The sequence below is a fragment of the Schistocerca serialis genome, chromosome 8 (assembly GCF_023864345.2).
Source record: "Schistocerca serialis cubense isolate TAMUIC-IGC-003099 chromosome 8, iqSchSeri2.2, whole genome shotgun sequence".
Taxonomy (NCBI): Eukaryota; Metazoa; Arthropoda; class Insecta; order Orthoptera; family Acrididae; genus Schistocerca; species Schistocerca serialis.
Genome location: NC_064645.1, coordinates 397,941,611 through 397,961,474, shown reverse-complemented (window position 1 = coordinate 397,961,474; position 19,864 = coordinate 397,941,611).

Genomic DNA, 19,864 nt, shown 5'->3' with positions numbered 1-19,864 from the left:
GGTGTCAAAAACCTGCTGGAAATCCGAAAGTATGGAATCAATTTGACATCTCCCGTCGACAGCAAAAACTAATTTTGTTTGACAAGAACGGTACATTCTGAATCCGTTTTGGCTCTTCGTCAATAAATCAATTTCTTCGAGGTAATTTGCAATGGAAGGCGTCAAGCGAATTTTTATCTGTTTTTGTTTAATAAATAAGTTTTGTATTTATTTTTGTTGGGTAGGGATTTTACGGTATTCAGTATCGCTACAATAACATTATGGTTACTAATCTCTGTTTCCGGCATGATGCTCGCTTTTTGCTCGGTATTTTGTTGCTAAGAGGTCAAACATGTTTTCACAACCATTTAATCTTCAGGTGTTCTCCTGAACTAATTCCTCGAAATAATTGTCTGAGGACGCATTCGGTACGATTTTGAGCAAAATTTTATGCATACCACAAACTTCTAAACCTATATTTTCGACAGTATATCAAGGGTTGGTCGAAGTCACAACCAACTGAACTGTTTGAGTCGGGTACCTACAGCTGTAATTATTTGTAGACGGGAATAAATAAGGTCTCCATCTCTAATCGGATACATAAATTTGAATAAGTGTTAATAACTGTACACTGAAGATATTTCTTAAACAAGAAGGAACCCCGTAGCATTTGTCTTACGTGCGGACAGATTCGCAAAATCAATCACTACCAGCAGCTTCTAAACGGCTCTCTACAATGAGATATTAACAGGCTAGCATGCCTCTCCGTCACAATATCGTTTGCTAACTGAACTCTCTGCCTTGGAAAGAATGGCTTTCTTGCGCTATCTGTTCCACGGGACAACAACTTGTCTGAATCAGGGGAGAATATCACACAGAAATGTGGGAAAGTACACTACTGGCCATTCAAATTGCTACAGCAAGAAGAAATGCAGATGATAAAGGGGTATTCATTGGACAAATATATTATACTAGAACTGACATATGATTACATTTTCACGCAATTTGGGTGCATAGATCCTCAGAAATCACTACCCAGAACAACCAGCTCTGGCCGTAATAAAGGCCTTGATACGCCCGTGCATTGAGTCAAACAGAACTTGGATGGCGTGTACAGGTACAGCTGCCCATGCAGCTTCAACACGATACCACAGTTCATCAAGAGTAGTGACTGGTGTATTGTGACGAGCCAGTTGCTCGGCCAACATTGACCAGACGTTTTTAGTTGGTGAGAGATCTGGAGAATGTGCTGGCCAGGGCAGAAATCGAACATTTTCTGTATCCAGAAAGGCCCGTACAGGACCTGCAACATGCAGTCGTGCATCATCCTGCTGAAATGTAGGGTTTCGCAGGGATCGAATGAAGGGTAGAGCCACGGATCGTAACAAATCTGAAATGTAACGTCCACTGTTCAAAGTGCCGTCAATGCGAACAAGAGGTGACCGAGGCGGGTAACCAGTGGCACCCCATACCATCACGCCGAGTGATACGTCAGTACGGCGATTACGAATACACGCTTCCAATGTGCTTTCACCGCGATGTCGGCAAACACGGATGCGACCATCATGATGCTGTAAACAAAACATGGATTCATCCAAAAACATTAAGTTTTGCAATTCGTGCATCCAGGTTAGTCGTTGAGTACTCCATCACAGTCGGTCCTGTCTGTGATGCGGCGTCAAGGGTAACCGCAGGCGTGGTCTCCGAGCTGGTAATCCATGCTGCTGCAAACGTCGTCGAACTGTTCGTGCAGATGGTTGTTGTCTTGCAAACGTCCCCATCCGTTGACTCAGGGATCGAGATGTAGCTGCACGATCCATTACAGCCGTGCAGATAAGATGTCTGTCATTTCGACTGCTAGTGATACGAGGCCATTGGGATCCATTTTTTTTCTTTATTGAGTTTCAATTCCCCCCGAAGGGGGCGGGCTGGCAGCAGCTTAGTACGCTGCTCTACAGGCCTACAGACTTTTTTAAAAACGGAAGAAGAAAAGAAACAATAAAAACAGCGATAAAACGGTGACTTACAGTGTAAAATGGCGGAAAAATGCGGAAAGTTAAAACAGAAAGCAAAATGGGGTGGCAAAGTTAATAAAATACACAGGAATCAGACAAGTAACATGGCGACAGTCTGGTTTCTGTTCGCAAGAGATAAAAAATCACGCCCAGCGATAGTATGATGGCCGTTCGCAACACTTCCCAAAAGATACAACACGGAACACTCACTGTAAAACACTCACTGTAAAACACTGCACGAAAATGGCGACACAAAGATGACACTGCCGAATCAAAGGCAGATGAGGGGAGGACCTAGAGGAGGGGGAAAAACAAGGGGGGAAGAGAGGAAAAAACGAAAGGGGGGAACCAAGGAGGAAGAGGACTCAGAAGGGGGGGGGGCGGAGGGGCAGGTCAGATGCGAGAGGGAATGAGAAGAGGCAGAGGAGAGAAATGCAAAAGGACTCGGGAGAGAGAAGGGGGCAGAGAGAGGGGAGGTGGGGAAAAAGGGGATGGAAGAGGGGGAGAGGGAGCCTGGGAGAAGGACAGAGGAAAGGAGGGGGAGTGAGGATCAGAGTTGAGGGATAAATGGAGGGAGAGAGGGCATCATCTGGGAGGGGTAGTTGATGGAAGCCACCTTGGGAGAGGAGATGCAGGGTGTAGAGATGGAGGGTATGGGGGACACAACAGTGAGGACGTGGTAGGGGGGGAGGATGGAAGAGGAGAGGAACAACCAGGGGATGAGGGGGATCAAGGCGGCGGGAGCTGTAGAGGATGCAGGTATGTTCGAGGAATAGGAGCACATGGGAGATAGGAATGAGGCCATAGAGGATCCGCGTGAGGGACGGGAGGCATACACGGAAGGCGAGGCAGAGTGCATGACGCTCAAAGATCTGTAGGGACTTATAGAATTTGGGGGGCAGATTTCCAGGCGAGACTGGCATAACAGAGCATGGGACGGATTAAGGATTTGTAGGTGTGGAGGACGGTAGAGGGGTGCAACCCCCATGTCTCGCCAGAGAGGAGTTTGAGGAGTCAGAGGCGGTTGTTGGCTTTGGATTGGTTGGGATCCAGCACAGCGTTCTGTATTACCCTCCTCAACCCACTGTTTCCATATTCTGCTAACAGTCATTGGATCTCGACCAACGTAAGCAGCAATGTCGCGATACGATAAACCGCAATCGCGATAGGCTACAATCCGACCTTTATCATAGTCGCAAACGTGATGGTACGCATTTCTTCTCTTTGCACGAGGCATCACAACAACGTTACACCAGGCAACGCCGGTCAACTGCTGTTTGTGTATGAGAAATCGGTTGGAAACGTTCCTCATGTAATCACGTTGTAGGTGTCGCCACCTTCGCCAACCTTGTGTGAATGCTCCGAAAAAGCTAATCGTTTGCGTATCACAGCATCTTCTTCCTGTCGGTTAAATTTCGCGTCTGTAGCACGTCATCTTCGTGGCGTAGCAATTTTAATGGCCAGTAGTGTATGATTTCACAGACACTTGAAGATAATCGCCAATTATCTCGGAGGAACCCACTTTCGAGATCCAGTATTAAGTAAACAGTCTAGAGATTTTTACACCCACCTACGTCTCGTTCAGTTAGGGACCATGAAGACAGGATTAGAGTAATTTCAACACACAGAGGACCTTTTGAGCAGTTATTCTTCCTGTGCTCCATCAGCGACTGGGACGGGACGGAAGTTTAACACGTGCTACCATGCTAGTACCCTCTGACACGCACTTCACCGTGGTTTGCAGAGTATGTATGAAGATGTAAATTGGAAACTTGCGACATCCTTCTTGAATGCGAAGGACGAAGGAAGAGGGATCTCAAGGATCAGGAGCGACATTAATGCGCTTAATGGCGCTCTGAAGGACCGTGGATGAAAGCCGCTGAGATCCGCTACCTCGACGAGTATTTCCCGGGCTCCACTGAGCGAGGTCGTGCGCTGCCATTCTGGGCCCTTACCAGCGATTGGATAGCACTCCTGCCGCGGCGTTCGGCCGACACGCGCCGTAAAAAGCAAAGAGGCCGTCGTTTTTAAGCGCTCCCGCCTGCGACGTTGCAGGGCGTAACTTCATTTCCTTATAACTCCACGTAGGGCGCAAAAAGTTAGCGAATGGGCGGCGGAATGTATGAGGCAAGTTGGCGGCAGCGATCCGCTCGTCCCTGGCTCCCGAGTCGCAGCCTCAGCAATATGTAAAGCAGCGCCTTTCAATCCGATTTGGCCGCCTTCAGGCCGTTACACGCTGCCGATAGATATTCCGCCACCGTTCGGCCGTTAACTGGCGTCAAGTTGGGCGAGGGGCGCTTGTTCTTCAGGCAAAGTTGAAGGTGTTACATGCAACGGACTTACGCGAGCTATGGAAGGAACGCTAGAAAAATCCTACGAAGCATTTCTGATTCCATTGACTTATACGTGATTAAATGCAGTGCACCATAGCACTAGATTAGACAGTGGCGGCTAATGCAAAACTTTTCCAATGTGCAAGACTATGGTGGCCTCTAACCTTTTGCTTTATCGTATCGTAATCGTGAGTAATTTGCATATATTTATTTTACGTACGTAAATTGAACTGTTTAAGTACATTAAAATTTTATAATAAATGCTTTAAAATTTCTGTAATGAAATGAAAAGAAAAAAAAGTTGCTAACAGTAGGAATCGAATCCGGATCCACGAATTGCCAGTCTCTGACCAAAACAATTTATGTCACAGTATTATACAAGACTTTTCTAACCAGAGGTTGAAACCAAGCGTAAGAGAAGAAAAATTTCTCGTGCTCCTCGAGTCATGAGGCAACCAAACAATTAACATAAGAAGTATGGTCAGTCAGAACCCCGCGCCCACGAAACCAGGTGCTTACTCGCTTTTTTTAAATATAAGAGCAGCAGTGTAACAAAAATGTAATAAACTGCGAAACAAAAATCGGGATGACTTTAAGCGGCAAGGACTGACCAACTCAGCCGATACCTTGAGATGAAATACAAGGCTAAACATATTGGTGAATAAGTCACGATACCGTGGCAGGCGTACGCACTTCCAATATGCAGTGGCCATATATCTGCGGAGGTCGAATCGGTCCATCTACAATGTAATGAACGTAGTGGCCCAACAGCCAAACAGTAGTATTTCACTTTGTAGTCGTAAAGTAGGAGGAGCCTGGACGTAACAGAATATCATCCGAAAAGGCAGTCTCAACCAATCGGGTTAGAAACGCTAAATGTCTTTTAAGTCGGTGCCGGTTCGCTTCGTGAGCATGGCAGATAAATCTACGTTGTAGCGTGTCTAGGGCGGGACGTTGACTTCACCAAAAGGTGACACTACGTGCAATATGAAATGGGCTCTCATCGGTAGAAAACAGATTGTGGACCACTTGATAACACGATGACGCCACCGCCGTTGGTAGAACAGGAGGAAATCTAATATGAAGCAACACCGTCCACCAAGAAGTTTGTGGCGACGCTCGTTCAACAGGCCCAGTGTAATCAGTCCTTCGCCTCAAATTAACAAAAATTCGTTAGTGAGTTGCGGCCTCTGTAAAATATCAACCCCAAGTGACTGACGGCAATATAAAATTCATCGACATGTTTTAATTGAAAATTTAATCGACCTTAACCGACTGGTGGACCAAGCCTGCCCGACCGCAGACGGTAAAGCAACCGAGACGTGAATCGGATTGCGTGAGAGTTAATCAACACTGTGCGCCGAACAAATGCCACAGATGCTTCCCTTCGAATATTGGAAATTTCCAAACTCCCAAGGGGACGCACATAAGAAATCACCTTGTATCGTATACGAAAAATATAATGGTTTCATAAAAAACGACTATAAAGCTGTTTCAATTTTCTAGTCGTTATTACGGGAAGGGTAAAGACCTGAGTGGTGAAGTTCCCTTTGCAAAAGACGAAAGTATCAAGGTTACGAATTTTCTGGCAGGTTATGAGAACGTCGTTCATGTTCCAGGATTGCACCATCTATACTGCCCATAACCGATTTCTATTTAAGGACAGCCATTTTAATACATACGATCAATTTTTTTTAATCATCGGTCTTCTGACTGGTTCGATGCGACCCGCCCTGAATTACTCTCCAATGTCTGTTTTCTCCCTGTTCAGCTTTTACATTCTGCAGCTCCCTCTAGTGCCACGGAAGTTACTCTATCCTGCCATCCCGTCCCCTCTTCCTGTCATGTCTTGGTTGCCTCGTCGATCCTCTGAAGACCATCTTCATTAATTACCTTATCAGTCCCGAAATTTTCAACCTTCCCCCATAACACCACATCTCACATGCTTCGATTCTCTCCTTTCCCTGTTTTCACACAGTCCATGTTACTTTATCATACAATTCTGTGCTCCAAACGTACATTCTCAAAAATTTCTTCCTCAGATTGAGGCCTATGTTTGATACAAGTATACCTCTCTTGGCCTGTAACGCCATTGCTATTGTGCTTCTTAAGTACTCCTTCCCTCGGTCGTCATGAGCTATTTTGCTGATTACGTACCAGAATTCCTTAACTACATCTACTTCGTGATCACCAGTCCTGATGTTAAGTCTCTCGATGTTCTCATTTCTGTTGCTTCTGATTACTTTCGTCTTCCTTCGATTTACTCTCAGTCTGGTATGTACTCATTAGACTATTCATTCCATTGAACAGATCCTGTAATTCTTTTTCACTTTCACCCAGGATAGCAATGTCATCAGCAAATCTTATAATTGATATCCTTTCACCTTGAATTTTAATTCCACCCTTGAACCTTTCTTTTATTTCCGTCATTGTTTCTTCGATGCATAGCTCTAACAGTAGGGGAGGAAAACCACATCTCTGTCTTATACCCTTTTTAATCCGAGCACATTTTTCTTGGTTATTTATTCTTATTGTTCCCTCTTTGCTCTCGTACATATTGTATATGACCCGTCTTTCCCTATGACGTACCCTTATTTTTCTCAGAATTCGGAACATCTTACACCATTTGACGCTGTCGAACGCTTTTTCCATGTCGTCATATCTTATTAACACATCTTAATTTTTCTTTAGACTTGCTTCCATTATTAACAAAAATATCAGAAATGCCTCTCTGGTGACTTTACCTTCCCTGAAGCCAAACTGGTAGTCATATGACACATCCTCAGTTTTCTTTTCCATTCCTGTGTATATTGTTTTTTTCAGTATCTTGGATACATGAGTTTTAAAGCTGATGGTGCGATAATTCTCGCACTTGTCGGCTCTTGCAATCTTCGGAATTGTGTGGATGATTTTTCTCTGAAAGTCAGATGGAATATCTCCAGACTCACACATTCTGCAAACCAACGTTCTGTTGCCATTTCCCCCATTGATTTTAGAAATTCCGATGGAATTTTTATCTATCCCTTATAACTTATTTGATCTTACCTCTTCCGAAGCTCTTTTAAATTCGTATTCTAATATCTTATTCTATCTCTTACCTGTCGACTCCTGTTTCTTCTTCTATCACCCCAACAGAAATATCTTCGCCCTCATAGAGGCCTTGAATATACTCTTTCCATCTACCGGCTTTATCGTCTTCATATAACAATGGAGTTTCCATTGCACTCTTATTGTTATTACTCTTGCTTTTAATTTTACCGAAGGTTGTTTTGACATTCTGTCTTTCGAGTTAATACTTCCGACAATCACTTCCTTCTCGAGTTCTTCACCTTTTTTATACAGCCACTTCACCTTAGCTTCCCTGCACTTCCTATTTATTTCATTCCTAACTGACTTGTATCTCTGTAATCCTGAATTTTCCTCAACAGTTTTGTACCTCCTTCTTTTATGGATTAGCTGAAGTATTTCTTCTTCTAGCCATAGTTTAGACGCAGTTATCCTCTTTATACCCATGTTTTTCATTCCAGTTTCTGTGATTTGCCCTTTTTAGAGATGTCCATTTCTCCTTAACTGAAGTGCCTAATGAAGTATTTCTTACCGTACGTAGTATCTACAGTCACAGAGAACTTCAAACGTATCTCTTCACTCCTTAGTACTTCTGTATCCCACTTTTTGCACGTTGATTCTTCCTGACTAGTCACTTAAACACAAGCCTACTCTTCATTGCTACTAGTGATCTGCTCCTGGGCATGCCTTACAGTCCAGTATCTGATTTCGAAATCTGTGCTTGATCATGGTGTAATTCAGCTGAAATCTTTCGTATCTCGCGGCCTCCTCATCGTGTGAATCTTGAACAGAGTATTTCGTTATTACTAGCTGAAATTTATTGGAGAACTCAGTCTTTCTCCTCTCTCATTGCTAGTACCAAGCCCATAGTCTACCGTACCCATTTCTTCTATTCCTTCCACTACAATCGCATTCCAATCCCCCGCCACTGTTAGATTTTCATCTGCTTTTACGTAACGAATTACACGTTCACTGTCCGCATATACTTTCTCTATCTCTTCATCTTCGGCTTGCGATGTCGGCAAATATACATGAACAATAGTTTTCGGTGTGGGTTTTCTGTGCATTCTGATGATAACAACCCTGTCACTTAACAGTTCACAATAAATCACTCTCTTCCCTATCTTTCTATTCATAACGAATCCTACTCCAGTTGTACCATTTTCTCTTGCTGCTGATATTACCCTATACTCATCTGACCAGCAATCCTTGACTTATTTCCAATTTTCCTTCCTTAATCTCCCACTATATCTAGATTGAGCCTCAGCATTTCCCTTTTCAGATTTTATAGCTTCATTACGACATTGAAAACTGACACTGTACACTGCGATTCGTAAACTTTTTTTTTTGGTTATTCAATATTTTTGTCATGGTCACGTCCTCTTTTGCAGTCCCCTCTCGGAGGTCCGACGGGATCTTTTGCCAATGGGGAGATCACCAGGACGCTTTTCCAATTACAGCTCTATGTCCTGTAGATACAGATTATGTGTTATTAATGCAGTGGCTTCCATTGCCTTCTGCAGCTTCGTGTCGTTCATCATTCCTGACTCTTCCGCCTTTAGGGACAGTTTCCCACTCCAAGGGAAATAGAGTTCCTGATCGTCTGTCCGCTCCACCACTCTCTTTCATAAGGCCGTTAGGTGAATGGGGTGACATTATTCGGGTAGTATTCGTGGGCGGCCGTCATTGCTAATGATAACAAAATTTAAGCGGTGGCGAGGTTCGTATTAGACGGAGACTTTCGGATTATTAACCGAGGACGCTACCACCACTTTTTACCCTCGCGGTCTTTCTTGTGGACCAATCTCCTTATCTAAGTTTATTAATCTCCGAAAAGATAAAAAAAGAAGAAACGAAAATCAAATCTACTCCTACTAGACACGGTCACTTTTACCCTGCCGTGAAAAAAAGAACTCTCCCTCTTCAGGCGTTGGTCCTAACTATTTCCTAAATTTTGCCAAAGCTATAGGCGCCATGAATCTATAATTTTCATTTATCCAGACATAGAAAAGCCACACAGTAAAATAAACAACGTACACCTAAAAATTTGTTTCACTTTAGAAACAGAAACAGACAACACACTACATTTTCTAGATCTGACTATACGATAAACAGACAACACTCATGACTTCACAATATTCAGAAACCGGGAACCACGAGCACCACCATTCACAATATATCGAACCACCCGGTGACAAGCAACAGATTCATCCTCCACAGATAGGGCAGCACATCCATAAGGAAACAGAATTACACACATGTGCCAAACACAACAAAACAAATAGCAGTCTAAAATTGATAAAAGACCCATAAGCTAGAGAAATTAAAAGAAATTTGTAAATGGAAAAGTAACGAACGCACTGCACTTACACAAAACCTTACACAACACACGAGGACCACATACAGGACACAACGGTGTAGCAACACACACTCAAAACAAAGTGGCGCATACTCAATTACATTAACAAACTTGTCCCCAGAATGGATGACATATTGAAGAAACAGGTCTTAAAACAGGATACAGGACAGAAAACACAACATAGAGAAAGCTCGGAACACAGCAGTCACCCACTGATAAATTCAACAGCTCAGGAATATACGAACTCACATGCCACACTTGGTAATCAGTGTACTAAAGACGAAGATGCTTGAATCTGAAAACGAGATACTCAGAACACCTCACAGCCATATAACGTAATACTGCCCTTAGCACATTTGCTAACCACCTAATAGCCGTTAACCACTACACAGCTGCTATTACAACAAACTTAAAAACACTGAAATCCAACGACAGCCTATACCACAAACTAACAATAGAAGAAAACTTCCAAATTTTCCTGTTTCAATCGCAAATGGAGCGAGTGAAGAACGACTGTCTATCTACTCCCTTGCAGACCCCCATTTCTTTTATCTTATCTTGGCGTTACTTACGCGAACTGTACGTTGGTGGTGGCAGAATGGTTCTGCAATCGGCCGCAAATGCTGGTTCTCTATTCATAGTGTTTCTCCACGCCCCCTAGTGAACCCCATTTGAGTAGACGTCGCATCTCCGCAATACGCGCATGTTGATCACACCTCTCTGTAACAGATATAGCTGCACGCGTCTGAATGGTTTCGATATCATCCTTTAATCCAATCGGTGAGAATCCCAAACACTCGGGGAATACTCAAGAACGTGTCGCACTGGAGCTCTATAAACAGTGCCCTTCGTAGATGAGCTAAACGTTTCCATAATTCTCCCAATTAACCGAAGTCGACCATTCGCTTTCTCTGCAAGCGAACTTACGTGCTCGTTCCATTTCGTATCGTTTTGCAGCTTTATCCGCTAGATATTTAACCTACATGAGACCGTCAAGCAGCGCACCACTAATACAGTATTCGAACATCACAGGATTCTTTTTTACTAATCATCTACAATAAATTACATTTATTCACTTTTTGATCAATTTGGCATTCATCAGAGCAAACAGAAATTCTTTCCAAATTGTCCTGTATCCTCCTACGGTCACTCAACAATGGAGCATTTCCGTATCCTACAGCGTCATCAGAAAACAGTCGCAGGCTGCCGTTCATCACATTCGTTTACGTATGCAGGGTGTCACAGGAGAAATGGGCAATATTCGAACCGAAAACGTGCAGTAAACATGGGCTCTAAATTGCATATCTGAATGACTAAGAGAACCTTTTCTGGAGCAAACTCTTTGATACCCATTTTCCGAGAAGCTGTGGTATTGACCAAAGCAAGAAGAAAATGTCCAGTAAATACAGTCTATAAAGAGTATACCTTAACAGCTGTGAGCACATGTTCATCTTCGCTATTGTGACACACATCACATCTACTGAACAAGTGCTCACAGATGTTAAATTATGTATTTTAGAGCCCGTGTTTAGTAGACACTTTTACTCAGAATGATCGTTCCTGTTATATCTCTGAAAATTCGCCATTGTTTCTGGGACATAATGTATGAGAACGGTTCTATCAGATTTCCCCAGGGCACTTCTGGTGATGCCATTATCTCTGTTAGAAACAAGCCTTTCAAGACAGCGTATTGAGTTCTATTACTTAAAACGTTTTCGAGCCTCTCACACCAAAGAATCTATCTCCTACGCTAGGACCTTCTTTAACAGTATACAGAGGGGTCCAAAAAAATGTATCCACTGTTTAAAAGTCCATAACTTGCAAACTAATTGACGAAGTTGTCTCATTTCTGGTGAAAGTGTAGCTTAAAGTCCAACTTAAAGATATCACTGTAGGTGTTCGAAATGATCTCCATTAACATCCACACACAAACGATGCCACCGAACTGCAGCACGAACTACTGACTGCAACATGTTCAGTTGGATATTTGCACATGAATGTACCATGTATTCTCGAAGTTCATCCAATGTGCGTGGCTTTTGTCGATAAACGACGTCATTTGGTGTTCCCCGCAGGTAAAAGTCCAGAGGAGTTAGGTCTGGGGAACGTGCTGCATAATCCACAGCACCTCTACGGCCTATCTTCCTGGTATATTTTCGTCGAGATACTCCCTATTTTGGAAGTGGGCTGGGGCACCATCCTGTTGAAAGTAAACTCTTCCGTCTCCATACAAGTCTCGGATGGCAGGTAAAATGGATGTCTAAAGCTTGTGAAGGTACACGTCACCGGTAACTGTGCCGTCAAAGAAGAATGGCCCAATCAAGCCCCGGTAAGAAAACCCAAACCACACATTCACTCCTGGCAAATTCACGTCTTTGTCTACATGGACGTTCGGGTTTTCGGTGGCCCAGTAGATGCAATTGTGGCGATTTACTGTACCATTGAGTTTGAACTGTACCTCATCATACCACACAATCATCTCTGCAAACTCTACATTGTTGCGCACCGTGTTGGTAAACCACTCGCAGTACTCCATTCAACGATCTGGGTCGTCCTCGTTCATTGCATGTAGCAATTGTGGGATGTAGCACTTCCATTTTTCTGTCTTCAAAATTCGCCGAACACTTGAGCGGCTCACTCCAGTTTCACGGGCATACTGTCTCACACACTTCTGTGGTGAGCGAATGAAGTGTTGTAACACACGACGGGAGTTTGCTGGACTTGTTACTGTTACAGGTCGTCCAGATCGCTGTTTGTGTACATATTTAACAGAGCCTTCGGCTTCAAATTTGTCTCGAATGCGACGAATCGTTAAACGTGTCGATGGCTCTGTTTGATTTTTATTTCGCCATTGCCGTTGAACCTCATTTATGGTTCAAATGGCTCTGAGCACTATGGGACTCAACTGCTGTGGTCATTAGTCCCCTAGAACTTAGAACTACTTAAACCTAACTAACCTAAGGACATCACACACGTCCATGCCCGAGGCAGGATTCGAACCTGCGACCGTAGCAGTCGCACGGTTCCGGACTGCGCGCCTAGAACCGCGAGACCACCGCGGCCGGCCCTCATTTATGTTTTCGTACTTAAAATACCACTTCAAAACTGACTTCGTTTCATCGACTGTAAGCCTTGCGCCAGCCATGTTTACTCGAGTAACTGGGTGCAACTAAGAACAAAACACTGACTATCTGGCGACTGTCATCTGAGAAAACAAAACAACGCAATACAACGCTTGTGTGGCGATTGCCGGAACTACAAACTATTACACTACCAAAGATGAACAAATCCGTCCATTAGTTTGCCACTTAAACAGTGGATACATTGTTTTGGATCCCTTTGTTTAGTGCAACGCTGGGTCAAACACTTCCCGGAATGTACCTGCTGCCCTTCATCCATGGTTCGCAGGATTCCGTGAGTGAAAAGAGCAAGCTGAGTTTTGCAAGAGCGATTCCTTTTACATCCGTCCTGATTTCCAGACACAAGTTTATCACTCTCAAGTAAATATATTACACTGGAACTTAGAAAACGCTCACCAACTCTGCAGCCTCCCGACGCTGATAGATGCTAAAACGTTTCTGGAAACATTCGTCCCAGAATGAGCCGGTTTCGAGAGGACTGCGAATGTGTGGTTGTTAGCCGCCCTTGACTTCAAAATGGTTCAAATGGCTCTGAGCACTATGGGACTTAACTTCTGAGGTCATCAGTCCACTAGAACTTGGAACTGCTTAAACCTAACTAACCTAAGGACATCACACACATCCATGCCCGAGGCAAGATTTGAACCCGCGACCGTAGCGGTCGCTCGGTTCCAGACTGTAGCGCCTAGAACCGCTCGGCCACCCCGGCCTGCCCTTAACTCCAGTATGAAATGTTGTCGTAGTTAGCACAAATGCATTTGATATGTAAACTTTTGGGTTAAATCCCTATCTCATTGAGCTCAAATTTCACCGCGGCTTACTGAAGCACGTTAAATGCTACAATTTGATGTACACTCCTTCGTGCTAATAGAAGTGCTAATAGAAGTGCTAATAGAAGTGTCCCAGCGTCGCCCTCACATTTGAACGCAAGGCACTCGTCTCCCTCAGATCATCTCGTAATTCTTTCCTCCAATTCTCCAACCGCATAAGCGCGGCTGTTATACACTTCACTTCAGAGAAGACCACATGCAGAAAAACTCACCGTATAGACGTTAGGAGACACATTAGCCCAGGTACAAGTCCTGCTTTTGTTGTTCAACTTGGACCATACTGACGCGTTAGATATACTCTGATACAAGCAGCAAAATAGATCAATGATCAGTTACGTATGAGCCACGTTCCATAGCCATGTACAATGGCAGAATTGTGAGCCCAGTTAAATGTGGCTTTTCCGATTTATTTAGGGGAAAATGTGCAAGCAGTAGCTCATTTAGTATTTTGATACGATTTATTGTACCATTAGCGTGTTTTCGAGCCACTGCAGTGTCATGAGCATACGGAGATGTTATAGGAATCAAGTGTCGCTAGACCCCTTGCTGATGGGGCTGGCGATATTTGGTTTTCGGTGACGAAACGTTTATGAAACGGAAATGACGCTATGTTTTGGGTACTTCTGATGCACTGCATCGTGATATTCATAGCAAATCCGTCCGTACAATACATATTATCAGGTAACACACATAAATATACACAGTTGGCAGCACCTAGTTTCACACTTATTCACTAAAAGTAAACACTTCATCTTCTTACAAGGACTGTGGATATGGTACATATCACACCTTGCCACATCACTATCTTGGGCCTGAGTTCTACTACAATACAATATGAATACTACAGGTACAGATAATATATTTAAGAGAATCTAGTTAGGTGCAGGAGTATTCTTATATTGGCAATACACAAATAATATTTATAAAAAATATAACCTAATGGAGTGAAATATTTATAATGTAGTTAAGCTTCAGTGAGTTACAGAATGCCATAGTTGTTTTGGCCAGGAGAATACAATTTATGCACGAGAATAAATATGTCTTCCTACTGTCATTTTTGGCATATTCACAATGAGCAATATGTGATGCATAGCACGACTGATTTAAGTTTTTTAATCTAAGGGCATCGATATGCTTTCTGTAGGGTGTTGCAAGTTTCTCCCTGCCAGTCTAAACAAAAGCGAGAACAGGAACATGTGAAGCTGCATATGACGGAATTTTGATGCCACTCTCCAGTGACTTTGTTGTTGTGAACAGATTTATATTGTAGTTCATTGCCAGTGTGGAAAGATCTTTTTACGTTACGAGGCCTGAAACGATTTGCAAATTTATATAACACCTGGCCAAGGAATAGAAGACTGGCAAATTTTGGCATTTCTTTCTTGGGTTGTAGGTAATGGTGGTGTTTAAGTTTACTTTGGGTTTTTTCAACTAGAGTGTTTAACATCTCATGATAAAGGTTCAGAGTCGTGCAGAATTTTTCAAACGACCTGTTATTCGCCGCTGTCTGTAGGAATTATTTACTGTATTTCTCAACTGCAACTTTGGTCTTTGGGCCATTTTCGAGTGGTACTGCAAATGATTTTCCTTCAGCACGTGTCAGACTCTATAATCATTCGGCTTATATACATGTCATCGTCAAAAATAAGCCTTTTCACTGTAGAAATCCAGTAACTACAAACGCTTGTGAAGGTCTGTACGTCGCAAAATGAAGCAGATTACTGGTGTTAACGACGGATGTGTTATATTCAGTATTTTCGGCTTTAGTTTTGAATCTGTCAGTTTCTTTACAAGCTTCTGTTTGACTGACGAGAACTTTAACGAAAGGAAGAACGATTGACACCAAAGTCAGTGGTAGCTCGCAACTACCAGTTCGTAACTACACTACTGGCCATTACAACTGCTACACCAAGAAGAAATGCAGATGATAAACGGCCTTGATACGCTTGATACGCCTGGGCATTGAGTCAAACAGAGCTTGGATGGAGTGTACAACGACAGCTACCCATGCACCTTCAACACGATACCACAGTTCATCAAGAGTAGTGACTGGCGGATTGTAACGAGCCAGTTGCTCGGCCACCATTGACCAGATGTTTGCAATTGGTGAGCGTTCTGGAGAAAGTGCTAGCCAGGGCAGCAGTCGAACATTTTCTGTATCCAGAAAGGCCCGTACAGGATCTGACACATGTTGTCGTGCAATATACTGCTGAAATGTAGGATTTCGCAAGGATCGAATGAAGGGAGGTGACCGAGACGTGTAACCAATGGCACACCATACCATCACGCCGGGTGATACGCTAGTATGGCGATAACGAATACACGCATCCAATGTGCGTTCACCGCGATGTCGCCAAACACGGATGCGACCATCGTAATGCTGTAAACAGAATCTGGATTCATCCGAAAGAATGACGTTTTGCCATTCGTGCACTCAGGTTCGTCGTTGAGTACACCATCGCAGGCGCTCCTGTCTGTGATGAGGCGTCAAGGGTAAGCGCAGCAATGGTCTCCCAGCTGATAGTCCGTACTGCTGCAAATGTGGTGTCGCCGCCAGACACCACACTTGCTAGGTGGTAGCCTTTAAATCGGCCGCGGTACGTTAGTATACGTCGGACCCGCGTGTCGCCACTGTCAGTGATTGCAGACCGAGCGCCGCCACACGGCAGGTCTAGAGAGACTTTCTAGCACTCGCCCCAGTTGTACAGCCGACTTTGCTAGCGATGGTTCAATGACAAACTACGCTCTCATTTGCCGAGACGATAGTTAGCATAGCCTTCAGCTACGTCATTTGCTACGACCTAGCAAGGCGCCATTATCATTTGCTATTTATCTTGTGATGCATGTACCGTCAGACCGATGTTCACCAATTGTGGATTAAAGTTAAGTATCCCAGAAGCTACGTACCTTTTTTGCAAGTCTCTATTCCTTTAACTGTTCCAGACCTCACGCCAGCCTGCGTGAGCTTATACGCGTGCCTTTCGGCTTCCTCTCATAGTGGCTTGGCTGTCTTGCCAAGTCACAACAGCAAACGTCGTCGAACTGTTCGTGCAGATGATTGTTGTCTTGCAAACGTCCCCATCTGTTGAGTCAGGGATCGAGACGTGACTGCACGATCCGTTACAGCCATGCGGATAAGATGCCTGTCATGTCGACTGTTAGAGATACGAGGCCGTTGGGATCCAGTACGGCGTCCCGTATTACCCTCCTGAACCCGCCGATTCCATATTCTGCTAACAGTCATTGGATCTCGACCAACGCGAGCAGTAATGTCGCGATATGATAAACCGCAATCGCAATAAGCTACAATCCGACCTTTATCAAACTCGGAAACGTGATGGTACGCATTTCTCCTCCTTACATGAGGCACCATAACAACGTTTCACCGGGCAACGTCGCTCAACTGCTGTTTGTGTATGAGAAATCAGTTGCAAACTTTCCTCATGTCAGCACGTTATAGGTGTCGCCACCGGTGCCAACCTTGTGTGAATGCTCTGAAAAGCTAATCACTTGCATGTCACAGCGTCTTCTTCCTGTCGGTTAAATTTCACGTCTGTAGCACGTCATCTTCGTGGTGTAGCAATTTTAATTGCCAGTAGTGTATTTCGCAAGCAGATTGTTTGCGGATCTACGAGTACTGGGATATTTCTGCTCCTAATATCTTATGCTTTACCCGCATGAGTTTTTGCTAAAAATTACGAAAACGCTTCGTAGATAACTGAGGAATAACTTGAGATCCCCACTGCACGCTTTGAAATCATACGAGAATTGCAGTTCACAGCGAGCGGCCGGTGCAGTGATTTCTGGCACTTCCACTTCGGGTCCCCAGAGGGCGGGCGCTCGGGTGCTGACGGCTGTGACAGCAGGATCGCCGTCGGTTTAACTGCCGTGTCCCCCGCTGCCGGATAAATCTCCTCTCCCGGATAGTTTAATCCCCGCGGAATGAATCTTCGCGACAAGTGTGGATGAAGTGGCGCTGCTACTCGCAATTTAGATGTAACTGATGTTAACAGCCTCTTCCGAAGGGGGACGAGGGACCGGCCGCTTCTCGTAGCTTCCCGAGTGTCTCTTCGCACCAGATGCTGCCTTCGAAATTTTCTTGCCCGCTCTGTTCTCTGCCAGTCCGAGAGATATACGTCTACGGCTGCCCCTGTCTCCGCCGGCCCTAGCAGCAACGCTACGGATCTCTGTCCGTCCCCAATTCAGGACTGCATCGCCGTCTGCGTTCACCTCCCGTGCAGCAGCTGGCTCACTAATGTAAACTCCCAGTCGTTTGTATATAGAAATACTAGCCTTTCATTACAAGTGTTATGACGAGTTCTCTTGATTAAACCTAAACTTACGTTAACGTGGCTGTCAAGGCTGAAATCTCAAGACACTGTTTTCGTCTTTGTCTTGCCCTTATTTGCCTGCTACTGTTTGCGTTGCCACGCGGGAAATGCTTTTACATTGCGTGCGGTACGATTTTAAACTACTAACAACGTAAGGCTACAAAACACGGACTTTCTACCAAACTTTCCTCCTCCTTTTCCCGAAGATCCCTAGTTCCAGCACACGCACACGGTATAACATGCTCTGAGTACCGCGAAAATCCAACATAATATATTCTACAGAGTGAGCTACTGATAATGTTACGTTTAATACAAACACTGTCTGTTTCCGAATGAAACTGACGAGCACAAAGACTGCGTACAGTTTCCAATGTTAGTGCACTCTTACACTGTTCGAAATCGAAATTACTGCATAATTATTTTCTAACTTGAATCTGGCGCTGCCCTCAAATAAATTTGTTAATAATTTATTCATTCATTTAACCACAGTTGATCAAATCCGTCTGGCCGTCTCTTACGTACAACCGGAGTTTCGCACATATAATACCCTTTTTACATAATAGTTCCCTAACAAATAACAGTTTCAATATCGCAAATAGTATTAAAAATGTTCTGAGTGTCTGTAGCGCAAATGTGAGTAAATGACATTGACTATGAACTTAAGATAGTTAATTGACAGTACTTGTACCACTACTGTCACTACTGCTGCTACTAAAAGTGATAATCACAATAATAACAGTGACAGTGATAATGACAGTAATAACAATAATGATAGTATCAGATATGAGAAGAACTTATAGGTAACAAAATACATCTTTTCTGAGTCTGGGGAAACGAAGTTTAAATAGACTGCACCAACTAAGAAATGTTGGAAAATGATCTTCATGGAAAGAACGGACAATGGTTCAAATGGCTAGCCGGACGCGGTGGTCTAGCGGTTCTAGCGCGCAGTCCGGAACCGCGCGACTGCTACGGTCGCAGGTTCGAATCCTGCCTCGGGCATGGATGTGTGTGATGTCCTTAGGTTAGTTACGTTTAAGTAGTTCTAAGTTCTAGGGGACTGATGACCACAGTAGTTAAGTCCCATAGTGCTCAGAGCCATTTGAACCATTTTTTTTTCAAATGGCTCTGAGCACTGCGGGACCTAATTTCTGAGGTCATCAGTCCCCTAGAACTTAGAACCACTTAAACCTAAGTTACCTAAGGACATCACACACATCCATGCCCGAGGCAGGATTCGAACCTGCAACCGTAGCGGTCGCGCGGTTCGAGACTAGCGCCTAGAACCGCTCGTCCACCCCAGCTGGCCCAAGGGACAATGCTAACCATTGTTGTCGTTCGGTAGATATGTCATTAACTTTCTTCTGAAGCTGGTGATATAATTCAGTTCTCTAATATATTCCAGGAGGTTATTGCTGAGTCGGGTTCTTGTTACTGAGAAGCATTTCAAGAAAGTGGCTGAACGCAGGATTGGGACAAAAATGATTTCGCACAGATGTGAACGGTTGTTGTTCCCATCTTGTTCAGACAAGAACGTTTAGTTTGAGGATAGATATGGGATGGGGGGGGGGGGAGGGTAGTGTACGTTGATAAGACAGCAGAGAAGAAGCATATGGAGATACCTGCGCTTTTCTGGACGCAAGGTGAAAAGCTGTGCATATGATGGTGAAGTATGATCGAGTCGAATATCAGAGATGCAATGAACACTGGACTTGCATTCGGAAGGACGACGGTTCAAGCTCACGTTCTGCCATCCTGATTTAGGTTTTCAGTGATTTCTCTACATCACTTCTGACAAATGCCGGGATGGT